The 12,872-nt window shown below is 41.3% G+C and overlaps 1 protein-coding gene across 4 annotated transcripts in view; it reads right to left on the bottom strand.

Moving 5' to 3' along the window:
* The window catches only part of PAK3 (p21 (RAC1) activated kinase 3), a 377,937-nt gene that overhangs the window by 145,102 nt on the left and 219,963 nt on the right, over positions 1 to 12,872 (bottom strand). For 2 of the 4 annotated variants that reach the window (XM_045817637.1, XM_045817641.1), the window contains exons 1-3: positions 3,751 to 3,895; positions 2,804 to 2,869; positions 2,575 to 2,684 (exon numbers count right to left, since the gene is read on the bottom strand). The exons of 1 other annotated variant lie outside the window; for it this stretch is intronic. The gene's annotated coding sequence lies outside the window, so the exon portion shown is untranslated. Of the gene's footprint in view, positions 1 to 2,574; positions 2,685 to 2,803; positions 2,870 to 3,750; positions 3,896 to 12,872 lie in introns of those variants that run through there. One more of the 4 variants, XM_045817639.1, reaches the window with a different exon arrangement.

Genomic DNA, 12,872 nt, shown 5'->3' on the forward strand with positions numbered 1-12,872 from the left:
GAGCTTCTATTGTTTTCCCTATTGTTTACCATTCACATAAAATGAAAGTACAGTCATACTGTTGAAGAGATGAATAGGGTTGCAGGTTTGTTTGGTACTGTTTCCCCCCAAATGGAAAGCATGCAGAAAGGAGTGTGATTTAGAAAGGGTAAATTTGGGGGAGAGGGCTGACGTTTAGTGGGCCTGTCTTTATTACCAAAAACAAATGGATCTACTTCCTAAAACGTCACAATCATTTGAGAAACCATCTCCTCCAAACCCAATTATTTGAAAGACAAGGAAACTGAGACCCAGAAACACAGAGAACAGGTCGACTGACTTCTGATTCCCAGGGTTCATTCCACACCAGATCCTGGTGCACTAGTGCCCAAAAGTATTCCTTTTCCAAATCCAGCCCAACCCACCTCAGAGCAAAACCCTGGCCTTCACCTCCACTGTGGCCTCCAATATCATCCTATTCCATCTCAGTGATTACTCTCCCAGGCTTCTCTATGGCCACGCCTTTGGAATGATTTACATTCTCCACCAGTACATTGTTCATCTCTTTCCACTGTTCAAGGTTCACATCTCCCATTTTGCTTCCCACCTGCAAGACCTAGCAATAGCTAGGCCAGGGATGTCAAACTCATTTTCACTGAGGACCACATCAGCCTTGTGGTTGCCTTCAAAGGGCCAAAATAATTTTAGGGTTGTATAAATGTAACTGCTTTTTAACTGTTAAGGAGTTGAAATTACATTTGGCCCTTTGAAGGCAACCGCAAGGCTGATGTGGTTCCCAGTGAAAATAAACTTGACACCCCTGAGCTAGGCCATTTTACCCCTTATCACATCCCCTGAGTGCAGCACATATTGTCCCAACCTGTAGGTAATTGACTGAATGTGAAAATCAGACATGGATGCATTGCAATGACTAACATTTCCAATTAAACTCCCAGTTAGGCTATGTGTATTATTCACTCCAGTAATCACTGTATATGTAAATCAAAATGCCCTTCAAATTCCAGGAGCCAGATAGGAAGCAACACATTTTTAGGTGCTGGGGGATGAAAACACCTGGGAGTTTACTTGGTTCTTTGCTACTAAGGGGAAATGGAAACAGATGGCCATACCTGGGAGTCTACTTGGTTCTTTGGTATCCCTATATCAGATATTACATGTTTGGCTGTTATCCAAAGCTAGGGCTTCACACCTGAAATAGAGGACTCAGCCAATCCTGTCCCCTGCTGGAGAAGCTGCATAGTGATGAGTTGGTAGGCAAGTCCACCCCAGGCCCTGTAGAGGAAACCAACTGGTTTCTGGTAGATGGAGAGGTTGGTAAAAAACAGGGAAGCTAAAGCTTAAGCTGTATCCCAGATACCTTGACAGCTACATTTACCTTCTAGGGTAGTTGTTGTCACCATCCCTCAGTCCACACAGGGTCCCATGGGCCGCTGCCTGGGAATTAGGGCTTCATTTTTTTGTTTGTTTGTTTGAACACTAGCAGATACCCCTATTCCTAGAGCAAGGGCCAGGCACATACCATGTAAAAGAAGTCAACCTACCTGTCTTGGACAGATTCAAAGCACCCTCAGTCTCCTTTGGGCCCCTGCCCCTCCCACTCACTTCTCCTTACCCTGGAAGCTGAAGCTTGTTGTTGAGATGGCCACTCATGGAGTTTCTTCTTCCCTTGACAAAAAGCAACTGGCTCCCAAAGGTGGATTACATGAATGGGAATACTATTGATTCCCTAAATACCAAGAAATTTTCCCTTTAAGTCTGTTCTGAGCCACAGGTGCCTCAATCATCAATTCCCCATCTCATCAGGGATATAAGGGTCTTTGGTTTCCTGGTAAGATGATGTTTTTCCTTCTATTACTTTGTTCCTGCCTACTCCATCCAATCTACCTGCCTATTCTGATTTCTACATCCTATTTATTTTTATTTTATTTTTGCCATGGCTGTTCTCTTAGATCTCACAGTAGCTTAGTCTCTGGACTCACAACAGTGGAGTCTCTAATGGAGACAGTACCTCCCCATCCCCGCAGTTATTCCTCATTTCCCTCACTTGTTATGACCACTGCTCTACCCCAAAGACCTCAGCCTATAGCTGTTTACTCTATAGGCTGTTTGCTCTATATACCATTTTCACCTCCAACCAGGAAATCTGCAACCTATGGGAATGGTCAGCTAGTTGGAACATCCTCTAGGGTGTATGGCCCCTTGTCTGTACCTTTATGACAGCTGAAACTCATTTTTTCTGTTAGGTCTCTTCTACAAGGCTCACTTGCCAGCTTGGAGGGTCTGGTCCATGATATCTCAAGGTCCCTCTGTCCTCAAGATTCTCAGCTGTCAGCTTTTACTCAGCATATACCCCAATCTCTTCTTATTTTGCCTTTCATGGAGGCAGGGGATATGACATTTTCATCCAGAAACAGAGGCTTAAACGGCTGTTTCTCCAAGCTCTGGCCTATTAATTGTCTATTACCATATTAACTCCTTTTTCCCAAAGGTGCCTATGATTAGAGGCCTCAAGTATCAAAACAGAGACCTACCAAATTATAATTTTGCAAATGGCCCAGTGAAAACCGCACTGACCTTTATACTTCGGTCATCTCAGAACAGGGCCACGGTGTTGTCACCAACAGGAATGGACCTCCTCCTTTTCCAACACCTCAGACAGCCATACAGTTGGCCTGGATTTGAGTCTGCAAAACCATGGGGTGAGCAAGACTAACACAGCTAAAAGCTTCCCATCAGAAAGCCGATTTTTAAAAAATAGCACTGCAACCACCCCCTTCATGCTTCCCAAAGCCAAGCCACTCACCCTTCTCTCCTTTGCTTCTACAGACCATAGCCCAGAACCCTCAAGTCCAGAGTCTGGCAGTGGATTCTGGAAGATGGGACCAAAAACAAAACAAACAAACAAACAAACAAAACAAAACAAAAAACAAATGGAGCTTCTGGTTCCCTCCCTTCAGGGCACCACCCTCATGCCACTCTCCCACCCCACCCCTCAACCACTACCTAAGGAATGGAAAGCTGCTGAGAATAAGAATCTAAAATGTTCCATCTGACCACAAATATGATAGTAATCTTGCCAAATCCAGTTAAAAAACTAAGGGCAATGCCCCCTCTAAGCTGAGGGGACAGGGAAGGAGGGAGGGCGAAAGGACATAATGAACCCCCTCCCCAGAAAAGACAACAGCCAACTGAATGACCTAAGGCTTTTTAGGGACATTATTGCACAATTTCAAACCCCAAAGGAGAAGAAATGAGTCCTCCTGCCATTACACTCCCACCAATAAAGGAGAAAGAGGATAAAGAAATATAATAGAAAGGGGAAAAGGCGCCCCTTTAAAAAAACCGTCACTTTTTCTGTTTGTCAGGTTGGGCTCTACCCCCTCCCCCTTGACTTGCCAGGGCCTCCACCACACCCCTCCCCCTTGTGGGGGGGCACTGCCTTTGCTGTAACAGTGGCTGGTGTGCCTCCAGGGGCTCAGGCCCCAATATATGAGTCTAGGGCTTGACTCAGCGAAGGATCCCAAGCCCTCGGGGAGGGGCCCTGACACACCCACTAGTCCTCGTTCATCCAGGATCGTGCAAATGGAGCACTAAGTCTCAGAGCTCCTGGGAAGTCCTGTCAGGGACTCAAAGCTGGAGTGCTGCCCAGAGGGGGATCCGAGAAGGCAGAAAATCTGCCTAGCTGTATAAGAGAAATGCCCAGCGGCCATCCCCTCCCCTGAGTAAGGTTCCATAAGTCCTGGGATTTACCTGCTACTGGTCCAGCGACACTGTCAAGACCTTTCCTCTACCTCTGAGCGCTCGGGCTGGCGGGACTGAGGAGCCTCATCCCCCGGTACAGCCCGCTCCCCACCCCTGGATCTCCTCCTGGACCTGCACGCTTGTTCCAGGCAGGGAAAAGCTGCAGCCATTCAGGCAAGACCCCAAACAGCCCAGCCCAGCGCTAGAGCCAGAGCTGACAACCGCTCCCTAGCCCTTCTCTGCTATGACGTCACCCCAAGCTCTGCACCGCACATAGGCCAATCAGAGGATGAGTATCAAACTAAAATCGCCCTGAATGGGCTACTGGGGACCAATCTTTTGTTTCCAGGCAGGAAGCGCCTAGGAAGGGGAAAAAAACTGAAGAGGAGGGTTCAGGGAGAGGGAAAGGAAAAGGAGGTGGAAACTTCTATATTGTCAGGGTTGTCTAGACAGAGGTCTGGCCATCGAGAGAGAGGCTCACCTGACAGTAGGAAGGAGGGGTGTATTTCATTTCTCTTCCTTAACTGACCTCTTCAAGAAGACTTAAATTTCAGATAAGTTTACAGGGAAGAAATCTGTCCAGCTATACGGGCACTTTTTGGGAAGGAAAATGGTTTGGGTTTGGGACACCACCTGTCAGTCAAGCAAGTATCACTGATGGACTCTCTGGAATACACAGTAAACTCAGAGAGGCAGATAGGGCACTGGGATTCAAAAAGATGACAATCTGGATAGGGAAACGACCTTTCTACACAAGGAACACATTTTGAAACAGCATCACACACAAAAAAAGAATAATTAATCTACTTCAAATTTATATATATGTATATGTATATGTATAGATATATATAGATACATTTAATTTCATTAAAGTGCGGCTCTCTCTAAAACCTTCCGTTGCTTCTCTTGTCTTTAGGAATTCAAACTTTTGCTGGTATCCAAAGCCTAAAATCTACCTCCAAAAATTATCTTTTGCTGTACCCAAACCCATACCCCCAACTCATGACTTGGCTAGCTTATGTAAATTATGGTAAAACCCAGAGAGGACAAATTAAACTGTCATCAAAAATGGCAATGAATGCAAAATAGTAAGTTCATTCGAATTATAATGATGTAAAATATGCTTGCAAATAAAGACTGGAAAAGAACACAAAACTGCAGCCATTGGGTTAAAATACGAGGATTATAGGTGATTTCCCCTCTCCCCTTTCAAACTTCTTTTTATAAAGATAAACATATCCTCACATACTTAAATGGTAAAAATGGGTCATGACACTCCCAGTGGCTGTTCATCCAATTTTCTCAACTCCTCATAAAATCTAGCAATCAGCTCTCCACAATGCCAACAAAATAAGCTTCAAGACTGAGAGTGAACTAATATATCTGCCCAGGTCCTTTTAGGAAAAGTCACACAACAGGCCTCTAGATAACCAGAGGCAACATCCGGGGAAATTAGAGAATAGGAGGCCTCTTTGGACTAATTTATTTTAAAATGTGATGATACTGGGAATTGGAAAAACAACAACAATGACACTTCCAAGGCATAAAAGATGGAGACAAACACTAAGTGAACTGCATACTCAAGACTTTTTAAAGGATCAATTTGCATTTACTTTTTATTTTCCTTAATTGAAATATACTTATGCATACATGAGTATTACATGAACATTGTAGAAAGTGGCACAACAGAAATTTTTATCTAGATCTGAATCCAAAATCCATGCTTTTACTAATATGATGCATGGTTTTACTGGTTTGGTTAAAATACATGTTTGCTTTGAAAAAAAACCCAATATACCAGATAGGTGGTTTTTAAAAATCAGGCATTTTTAAATAGCTTTTGCTTTGGCATGGTGGTTATTTGTCTCCTGATGCAAAAACACACATCACCATCTTTTCAAATCCCTGATTAATAGGTTGAAATCAGGATGGTTCTGCTTCCAATGGTTTTACAGATATCTTTTAATTTAACTTTGGGGTTTAAAAAAAGTAACCTATCATGTTAATTTTTGTTTTTAACATCATGGTAAATTTAATCTAAAAAAACCCTCTGATCTACAAAATTAATGTAATTTACTTAAATGTTACATTTCTGATTTGTAAAATGCAGTTATCTGAGTTATTTTTAACAATTAGAATTTTTTTAAGAAATAGAAATATATAACTGGATTTTCCTGGCTAATGATTTAACTTGGGTCTTCTAGTCTATTGATTGAAATAGTAATTAAAAGGTACTTGATTTCACTCTAATCCTCCTGTATACCTCTGCTATAACTCAGAGCTATTTATGTAGTCACCCTACACAGTTATTTGAACATTTCATGTGTATCTTTTTTCTCTTTCTGGTGATTATAGAAAGTAGCAGAGGGCCACAATCTTCTTAGGTGCTTGACAAATAAAAGCATAGTAGTGTCATAGAAAAAGGTCTGGACTTAGGAGTCAGGTCTAGCACAAAGGACTTCAGTCTTCCTGTGAAAGGCAGATAACCTATTTTATTCTTGATGTCATAAAACAGTCTTTACTTCCAATGTGGTTTGTTCTCCAAGAATACAGGACAACTGCATGGGAACTTTCAGGGAAGCTGAAATTTCTTAGAGATTTCATCTGTGCAATATTTCCCCACCAAACTACCGCTGTAGTTTGGTGGGAAAGCTCATTAGTTTAAGGCTACAATAACACTACCATAATAACCACTTGGCATGTATATCCTGCTCCTCAAGTTACAAACCACTTTAGTATCTCCCACTTTGATCCTCACAACAACCACAGCAGTATACTGTGGCAATTATGATCTCCATTTTACAGATGAGGGAATGGATGTCCAGGGTTTTAAAGTGGCCTGTCCAATGCCTCAAATAGATGGTCCTAATAACCAAGTCTCTAATTCTCAGTTCTGTGTTCTTTCTACTACCCTACATAGCATCTTCAGTTGTATTTCTTCTTTGGCTCCCACCAACCCAACAAACCCTTTGAGTCACATGAGAAATGAGAGGGTCTGAGATGGGGCTTGTTGCAAAAGAAATAAACTAAAACAAGTATCTGCAAACTGTTCCAGTCAAATTCCAGAAGAAGGGAACATGTGTTATTGATGGGAGTGTAAAATGGCACAGCCTTTGTGGAGGGCAAGTTGGCAAGGAAATTTTTAAATGCATGTCACTTGACCAGGCAATTTCAACTCATGGAATTTGACTATGGAAGTACTCATATACACATGCCAAGATATGTTCAACTATCTTTGTCCTGAATTTTATGTAAGAATGAAAAAAACATTACATAAAAGACAATCTATGTGTCCCTCAATAAAAAAATTGTTAAATCAATTATGGTATATATGCTTTTTGGAATACTGTTTATCAGCTAAAAAGAATCAAGTAGATTGCTATGTGTTGACATAGAAACACACATGGACACATACTTGAGTGAAAAAATGTGACAGAACAACATGTATACAAATATTTTATTTTTTTAAATAGTGTGTGCAGTATGTGTCTAAGCTGGAATTACACACACCAAACTGCTAATAAGGTAACTCTAGGAATTAAAAACATGGGAAGGAAAACATGTAGGTATGTGTGTATGCTCGGGGACATTAACAACTTTCTTTATATATTTCTCCATTGTTTGTATATTTTTACAATAAGAATACACAGGATTTTGCATGTAAGAAACATTAAACAGGGGAATTATAGTCTTGTTTGGATTAAGACAAAACAAAACAAATGAACAAAAACAATCGTGCTATCACAAAATTAGTCTAAATTGCAGACCAATGTTTCAATAAAGGCTATAGTGTGCCAGGCTGAGTTGAGCCATACCTGGGCAAGCACTGGATGCCGGGCAGAAATGTACAACCTACTGGGTAAAAGCAGCCAGGATATCCTGGCTCTATTCCCACCCCTGCTTCAAGTCCCACAGCCAGAAATTGTCCCCAGTGGTAGACTGAATCTCTGTGGCTTTCAGTCATCACAGCTTTTACTACACCAGCTGCACTTTTAAAAAAATCTTCCCTCCTGCTCTGAATACAAAATAACTTGACTTGGCATCAAGTGTACAAGGCATCGGCCAGGTACACAGTGCCCACTGCTTCTCCATCAGGGCCTGCTCACTACAACCTATTGCCATCACTGAGATCAGGCCCTATTGAGCCCCTTCTTTCCTGCCTCCCACCCTCATTGTTAGGGGTTCGAGCTCTTCTCTAGGAGGCAACATGGTAGATAGCCTTCTGGGAAAAAGAGCAAGGAGACTCAGAGATGCCAAAAGGTTTCATCATAGGTCCCTTAAAAAACAGAGGCTAGGGAAAGAGGGAAGCCCACGGATAGGAAATAACCATCCTCTTGGGCCTTCAGAGTTATGGAGGCCCAGATTCTAGTCTAGCTTCTGGCTAGGAAACCTTAAGGAAGATGCAAATTTCTCTGGGCTTTAGTTTTCTTCTCTGTGAAATTTGCCTTGCCTAGCCCCCCTGGATTCTTCTGTGGTAAAAATGGATAATGAAACAAGAGATGGATTTTACAGATTTCAGAGCTGTACACTTCCTTGATAGGCTAGATGAGTCTTCATTTACATATGTTCCCTGGATGGTGGGACCTTGGGAATGGGAGAATCTCTCTTCACCTTCCTTCACTACAGTTGCCATCCCTTAGAGGACTGCCCTGTAGAACCTACAAGTTTGCAGAAGCCCACAGCCCCTGTGCTCCTCCCATCCACTAGGGAGTTAGCAAAGTGAAAGCAGAAGACAATTACTTACAGTTGGCTCTGGAAGAATTAGTATGAGAATAAGGAAGTTCCTCTCCTCTAACTTGGTTTTAATTAGCCCCATTTCCACCATGGTCCTACATATCAAACCACATTATTTAATTGAGCTGATGCTCTGTTTGATTTTGCTCCTCAGTAGATGACATTATGCATTCCTTCCCCATGCATTCTGATCATTGCACTGCCCCAACCCAAGTCAAACTGCAGAATAAATTGAATGTAGAAAGTTGCTTTCATTGCTCTCCCCATTTTACTAGACAAGAAACAGAAAGGAGAAGTGGAGGACAAAATCTAACAAAGAACCAAGGAAAGAAATAGAACAACAAATGTTAATTTTTCTTGTGGACCAGCTGGACTATGATGTCATACTTTCCCAGCTCACCTGTGATTGGCTGCTCAGTTCAGCATCTGCTGAGAGCTAAAGGCTGATTATTTGCCAGAGATACAAACCTTTCAGGGAAGCTTTGAATCACTGCTGGTTGTCCTGACAACCTAGGCAGTGTCTGCTCCTGATAACCACACAATGAGGTTGTCAGGAACAGAAGTGGCCCCCATCACCACACCCAACCATGTGAAGTGGTGAGCAATGGGATATTTCTCTCAGGAGGTGAAGGGGGGGTAAATCACCAACAGGCATGGTGGAGATCACTTTAAATAATATACATCAGTCAAATTTTGGAAAAAAAAAAAACCTCCTTCTTGAGGAATTTCTTACCTACCATCTTCAGGTCATGCCTGAGCCATTGTATGTGCCATAATTCAGAGAACTATGGAATACATGGTGGAGGGGGAAGGCAATTCTGCAATCTTCCAGTAAAACTAAACAGAGGAAATACTAAATCTATTAGGGAAAGGTACATCACCTCTTTTACAGGATGTCATCATGGCATGATCCAGGGGCAAGGTGGTGGGAGGCATGTGTCAAAGATGGCAGGGCATGGCCATACCCAGTCACCAAAGTCAGGTACAAAGAGAGCTTGAGGGGGATGAGTTGTGTGATTTTTCTACCTGCTACTTCCATTTTCCTGGAGGTAAACATCTCACTTAACATTATTTTGTGGTCCCAGATATTCTAGAGAGGGATTATCAACTGCATCTGTACAATACATTATTCATTCCTAGGACAATTTATTCCTAAGACAATTTTATTAGCACCTACAAAGTGAAAGGCCCACAGCTAAGGGCAACAGATGATACACAATGAACCAAAACAGGACCATTTCCTTAAGGACCCTGGTATCTAGTTGTGGAGAAAAGATACATATATAAGTAACGTTGATACAAGACAAATGTGATAGATACTACAAGGGAAGTCCAAAGCCCTTAATTTAAGAAAGAAGAATCACATACAGGCTGTCATACTATAGCTCCAACCCATTTTTCAGGTTCTTCTTTCATCAGTTCTCCTTTATGTCCCAAAAAGTCAGCCCTATCAAACTATGATCTGTTTTTCCCTGATATTCATTGATTTTCATACCTCTATGCCCTTCATTCCTCCTGCCCTTCCCTTTACCTAGCAAAACTCTCATCCTCTTTTCCCTATCTGGGGATATTTAATGCATATTTCCATACTCTACTCAAAAGCATCTTGTGGATGTGCAAACTGGTACCATATTTATAACCTTACAGGCATCTGTGCCTGCTAGACATGGATGTTGAGTGACATCACTACTGTGTACTGCATTCAAATCTAGCATGTTCAAGTCCAGTCCCACATTAGAGAACATTGGTACAACTGATTTTGGAATTATCAGGGGAGAGCATATATAAACCCAGACTACTTTTAAAAAGTTTTATTTAGATAATCGACACTTGTTCTTCTACTTAACATCTATGTCTTATTTTTATTTTGAAAAGCTTAAGGCTCTCAAGAAGTTGCAGGAATAGTAGAGAGAGTTTCCAGGTATCTTTTCCTGAGTTTTCCCCATTATTTTGATCTACTATGGTATGAATTTTATTTTGCACAGCCACAGTACATTGTAAAAACCCTGGAAATTGATATCAGTGTAATACTACTAACTGAAATGCAGTCCTTCTTCATAATTCACTGGTTTTACATGCATTCTTTTATTAAGTAATTTTCCAACTCAGCTTAAAAGTAGAAAAACTGTTAGTTGACTTCATTGTCAACTTTTTTTCTCAGGCCCATCCCTCTGAAAAAGGCCAAAACCTAATAGTCAACACTTGCTTGGGACTGAAAGAAAATCAGCTTGAACTAAGATAAAACAGCCCTGCTATTAATCAGCTGGGGAAGATAGACAAATAAAGCCAGGTACTAAATTAGCAGAAAATACAGTTTCTCCCATGGTCACATAGTGATTGTAAAAAGCCATAATGACCTCCACATTCTTTGAGTACTGCTTCCTTATCAATGATGCTCCAGACCTGCTTTACTATTTTCATTTATTACTGGGAATTTCCATTTGCTCAGTCACTCTCTCCTCAGGGCAGTGCCCAAATTCCTAGTCAAGAAACTGCAATCAATCCAGGACATCCTTGCTTCCTTAGATCCTCCTCAGAATCACTTAGCGAGAGCCCAAATGTTACAAAAGGTGTTTTCTCTTCCTTCTTTTCAATACACTTCCACAATAAATTTGACTTTATGGGACTACAGTTTGTCTCTGGTAGACTTTGGTTGATCCCCAGACATTCTAATTTAATTGCATGGTAAGAATCTGAGTATTGGGGCTTTAAAAAGTCTCCTCAGGTTATTATCTCCTCATATTCTAATGTACAGCAAAGTTTGGGAATAACTGCATTTGAGATTTCATTGCTTTTCTTTCTTTCCTCTTTAGGTTTATGCATAAATTTTGGCCATCTTTCTCAGAATGTCTATCACAAGGCCAGAAAACAGAATTGGAGAATTTTCACAATGGGCAGGCTTTTAAGTTTGGTCCTCTCTGAGACTTCATCCAGATTTTTTCTTCAGTCCATGCTCCTTTTGCCTTATGGTGGATTCAGCTTGGAAAAGAACATAGCTCTTTTCTTCCACTTGCATAGAAAAATGATAAAGACATTGACTATTTGGGTAAAACTGTAGTTGTAGTCCTTTCTCTCTCCCCCCCTTCCACCTTCTCAAACATAACTCAGTCACACTTCAAATTAAGTGGACTCATGTCAATTTAAAAATGAAGTTAATATGTGCATGTAGGATTGGGTGACCATTACAGATGTGTTTAGTAGATGCAGATCTAAATGTGCTGTTTTCTATATAATTAAGCACCTGTTGAGCCCCATATTATCAATCTTTATTCTGTTATTCAGGAACTCATTACATTCAATGCTCTCTGGTTTTTACCCAATCAGGACACTTTAGGGGGAAGGGCAATAGAAAAAGCTTGCTACTCCTCCCTTTTAATCATCCAAGAGAATACATTACATACTCAACAAATAATAAATATGACTCAAATGATGAGTTTTAAAGATCAGCTAAGTAGAAGTTTAAAATATGTTAATGTTGAGTTTTAAAAATTTGTTCACTTTACCGTCCTGGCGTAGCTCAGTGGATTGAGTGCAGGCTGCGAACCAAAGTGTTGCAGGTTTGATTCCCAGTCAGGGTACATGCCTGGGTTGCAGGCCATGGCCCCCAGCAACCACACATTGATGTTTCTCTCTCTATCTCCCTCCCTTCCCTCTCTAAAAGTAAATAAATAAAATCTTAAAAAAAAGTTGTTCACTTCCCCCCGCAACACACATACTCTGTATTAAGTCCAGCTGTTAATATGGAAAATTCAATGAATTCTGACATGCTAGGCTAAAGTTCACTGCCAAAAAGGAAAGGGAGCAGGTTGCTAGGCAAATTAATACTATAAACACAGGAAAGTGACAACCTTCTAGGGGAGTATACTAACACTTGGATTTTAACTGTACTTAGCATTCAAATGACCAATATGCTAATTATAGCCCTTATCTGTTTGTTCAAAGCCTTAGGAGTCAGGACAGCTTAGAGCACAGATCCCAACCAACAGTGTGACTGCAGGTTTTTGGGAGTAATAACATGGTGTTTCTTTAAACATATTTTCAAATTCAAACTACTTACAAATCAAGATGGACCTTTCCCCTATTCAGGGAATTAGTGAGGCTTAACTGTATTCTCTATGGTGCTGGCCCCCACAAAGCCCTGCTAACAAAGGCTCTGACTCCCACTTGAGCACTGACTGTTAGGGCCGATTTCTATGGTAATGTGTTGGTTCTTTTTTGCAAGACATAGGGTGTCTTTGTAACCTGGAGGGTGGGTGTATTTTCCCATTAATCTTGGGATGTCTTTGACCCTTTTTAATTTGCACCACCCATGTAAGGCCAGAAAAGTCTCTTAACCTGGCTTTTTGTAATTTAAAGCAAATGCACCCCCTAAAGCTGTTCTTAAGAGAAAGGGGGGG

The sequence above is a fragment of the Phyllostomus hastatus genome, unplaced genomic scaffold, assembly GCF_019186645.2.
Source record: "Phyllostomus hastatus isolate PE091 unplaced genomic scaffold, TTU_PhHast_1.1 phas_scaffold_28, whole genome shotgun sequence".
Lineage (NCBI taxonomy): Eukaryota > Metazoa > Chordata > Mammalia > Chiroptera > Phyllostomidae > Phyllostomus > Phyllostomus hastatus.